Source organism: Panthera tigris, chromosome B1, assembly GCF_018350195.1.
Source record: "Panthera tigris isolate Pti1 chromosome B1, P.tigris_Pti1_mat1.1, whole genome shotgun sequence".
Classification (NCBI taxonomy): domain Eukaryota; kingdom Metazoa; phylum Chordata; class Mammalia; order Carnivora; family Felidae; genus Panthera; species Panthera tigris.
This window is the reverse complement of record NC_056663.1, coordinates 28372893-28377003: the sequence shown is the minus strand read 5'-3', so window position 1 is coordinate 28377003 and position 4111 is coordinate 28372893.

Here is a 4111-nt window from a genome sequence, read left to right as displayed (position 1 = left end):
GTGAAAAAGAACTCAAGAGTAAAATGTACCGGAAGAGAAAAGTGTACGGGCTGTTGACGCTGTGAGAAGGCAGCCCCGCGCCTCGGCCTTGTGTCCTAGGAGGCGACTGCGGGCTTTGGGTCGGAGCTACTAAGCACTCCTCTGCTGAAGCACCTTCCTTATCATCCTAACGGTTCCCGGCCTCGTCTGCGGCCTCTTATTACTGTGGGAAGATGCTTGTAAAGTGGGGCCTGGCACCTAATTCGAGATCCTGGAGACCCTTGGAGTCCCACTACCCCTTGGTCTGCGTCTCAGTTTTGCCAATAGGTGTTATTGTTAATGACTAAGTTTGGCCTCAGTTCTATGACCTCATTGCCATCCCATGACTTACCTCCGTGGCTCTTCTGCCAAACTACAACTCAGTTAAGCTGTGGTGGTCCTCACAATTTACACAATTTAATGCTTGAAATTTCGTTTTCTGACCCATCCGTCAATCCTGCCACCTCACCCTTCCACTGAGTCCAACTGACGTTTATTGAACCCCACGGTTCGCCTGGTGCTGTAGAACTCTGGGAGATTCAAATATATGTAAATTACCGAATTTGTCCTCAAGAAACCCAGTTAACTAGGGGCGCCTGGGTGGCTCAGTCGGTTGAGCGTCCGACTTTGGCTCAGGTCATGATCTGGCGGTTGGCAAGTTCGAGCCTCGTGTTGGGCTCTGTGCTGTTGGCTCGGGGCCCGGAGCCTGCTTCGGATTCTGTGTCTCCCTCTCTCGCTCATGCTCTGTCTCTGTCTCAAAAAAAAAAAAAAAAAAAAAAAAAGAACAACAACAACTCAGTTAACTAGTCTTGTAAACAGATAAATGGAATACAGCACCTGAGCCCTATGATAGGGATATACACACGCTCCTGCGAACCCTACCCCGAGGGCCCAGAGGGAAGGGCTTTAAACTTGAGAGGGGAATGAGGACCACAGGGAGAGTGGGATTTCAAGTTTAGGAAACTGAATGTAGGGAACTACAGTTTGAATATTTAATAGTTTAAATATGAAGAAGTATTTAGGAGTTTACAATATTGCAGTTTAAAGCTCGAATAAAGGTGTGTAGGTATGTTGGAGCTAGGCCCACAGGGGACTTTGCTTTGTGTATAGGCTAAGAATTTTGTCCTGAAAGTGAAGGTGAAAACTAGGAGGGCACAATCTCAAAATCAATCGGGGTGAAGTAATATAAATTATAACATGTAATACCAATTAAATAATTAAATGTATCAACTCATTCAGAAATTCTCATTTGTTGTCTTCGGGAAGACAGGAAAAAAAGTTGTACGGCTCTTACCATCTTCATTTTGGTATGATTTCCTCCTTTATTATTTTTTTTCATTCTCTGGCTTTCTATATTCTTAATTTCATCTATTGATGGCTCCAGACATCTGTCAAGACAATAAAGTGGAGGCTTGCAAGTACTCCAGATTTGCTTGGGGTCATACACATTTCCCAAACCTTGTTGATTATGAACAAGGTTCACTGTGATTGTCTACTGCTAGCTACCTCCTCGAAAAAGGCGACTAGTATAACCTGTTTGAGTAAAACCAAATTTCTTACTGCATTAAGTGAGAATACTATTTTGACAAAATCTTAGTAGTGTCTCAGAGAGGAGGTCAAGAGTGAATTTTATGAGGTTTTGGAGTTTTGGTTGGAATGGTTTAAGGTGGGCCTGTTTGATTCATCTGTTTTGATTCATTTGGCATTGGATATAGTGCATGGTATAATAGTTTAGGACTGGTGGACTGAGCAAGATGAGGGACTTGATAGATTAGGTCCCTTTTTTAATAAGGAAGGGGATTTGCCAATTGAGTGATCAGTTCAACTTGTCAGTGCCTTTAAAGGAAGCTTTTTGCCCAGATGAGCAACCTATTGTTCAGGTAAATGGATTTTCAGGAAAATTTAAAGCTAACAAGTTATGTACTGATTGACAGCCTACTTGTGGGCAAGAATTTCCTGGAATAGTAAAGTCAGTATGTTGATTTATGTAGTTCTAAGAGATGAAAATTACTGTAGATGTTTCATTTCCCACCAAAAAATCTTAAGAACATCATTGAGTATAAGAGGAAATGATTTTAAAATCTAAATAGTTTGTATTAAATGATTATTAACATTCTTAAGACACAAATTTCACATTTTTCGTAACAAGCGATACAACCCGTTTATGTATTAAAAAAAAAAGTAGAATTGTTATTTAACACGTTTAAAAATGATAATATAATCATATTTGGTTAGGGAGACAAATGTGTATTATAATGTAGCCTGAATTATATATATTAAGTATCCAGACTGCTTTTGTGACCTAAATTGGAATTTTTGCATTAAAAAAAAAAACTAGTGGGGTACGCAGGTGGCTCAGTTAAGCATCGAACTCACTCGATTTCAGCTTAGGTCATGATCTCACAGTTTGTGGGGTCGAGCCCTGTGCTGTGCTCTACAGAGCTTGCTTCGGATTCTTTCTCTCCTCTCTATGTCTCCCAAAATAAATAAATAAGCTTTAAAAAAATCAACTAGTTAATTTTTTCAGTATTTTTATTAAGAATTTTTTCAGCCCAGGGCACCTGGCTGGCTCAGTTGGAAGAGTATGTGACTTTTTTTTTCTTTTTATATAAATATACATATTTAATTTATGAAAGCACATGAGAGAAAGCAAGCAGGGGAGGGGCAGAGAAAGAGGGAGAGAGAGAATCCTAAGCAGGCTCTGTCCTCTCAACGCAGAGCCCAATGCAGGGCTCAAACTCATGAACTGTGAGATCATGACTTGAGCCAAAATTAAGAGTTGTAGGCTTAACTGACTGAGCCACCCAGGCACCCCATGGAAGAGTATGTTACTGGCTCTTGATCTCAGGTCATAAGTTCAGGTCCCACCTGGGGTGGAGAGATTACTCAATAAAACTTAAAAAAATGTTTTCAGACAAAAATGTTGAAAAGAATTTACAGTGAGTATCCATATACCCACTCTACCACATAATAAAATAAATAATAATAATAATAATAAAACTGATTTTATCAAATATCTATCAACTTTCTTTCTTTTTTTCTTTTTCTTTCTCTCTTTCAGCACAAGCTGTGGAGAGAGGATAGCGCGGGAGAGAGAGAGAGAGAGAGAGAGAGAGAGAGAGAGAGAGAGAGAGAGAATCCCAAACAGGCTCCATGCTCAACACAAAGCCCCATGTGGGGCTTGATCCCATGAACCTGGGATCATGACCTGAGCCAAAATCAAGAGTTGGGCGCTCAACTGACCAAGCCACCCAGGCACCCCACAACCTGTCTCTTTTGATGCATTACAAAGATATGCATGATGCAGACATTAGTACACTTCCCCAAAAATACTTCAGTGTGCATATTATTAGCTATAATACATGAATATGTATACGCAACTTCAGCATGCTGCTCATTAACTACAAAGACATAAACAACTGTACCATTCCTTGAGTTCCAATATAAACATTGTTAAAAGATAAACTGTGGCATATAAAATATTTTAAGTGTTTATTTGAGCAAAAATCTATTTGAATTGGGCAGTATCCAATCCAGTAGATACAAAGGAGCTCTGAGTTGCTATATGAAAATGAAAGACTTTTATAGCCAGAGGGAGAGTGAACAAGGAAGTTATTTTAGGCAAAAAAAAAAGGGGGGGGGTTGGTTATTGCAAGCTTACTTTCCTTTAGGGGTGTTTCAGGCAGATTACTGAAGTAGTGCTGAACAGGCAATTCCATTTCTGGGAGAGCCAAAACTGTAATTAAGCCTCAGTTTGGTGACGTGGGGCTTAGCACAAGATTTGACAAATCTTGTCAAATATGGGTCTTGTTGTCTTTTTAATAGCATACACCCATATCCCTCTCAAGACAAAACTTTGCCCAGAAAATAACCATTGCTCTGTCATTTTTTTTTCTACCATGGATTAGTTTTGCCTCTTCTAGGACTTCTATAAATAGAATTAGTGTTTGGATTAGGCTTTGTTTATATAGCAAAATTGTTTTTAACTTTTTATTTTAAAATAATTATAGGTTCACATAGAGTTATGGGAAATAGAGAGATCACATACATTTCTCTTTACCCAGTTTCTCCCAATGATAAATTCATGCATAAA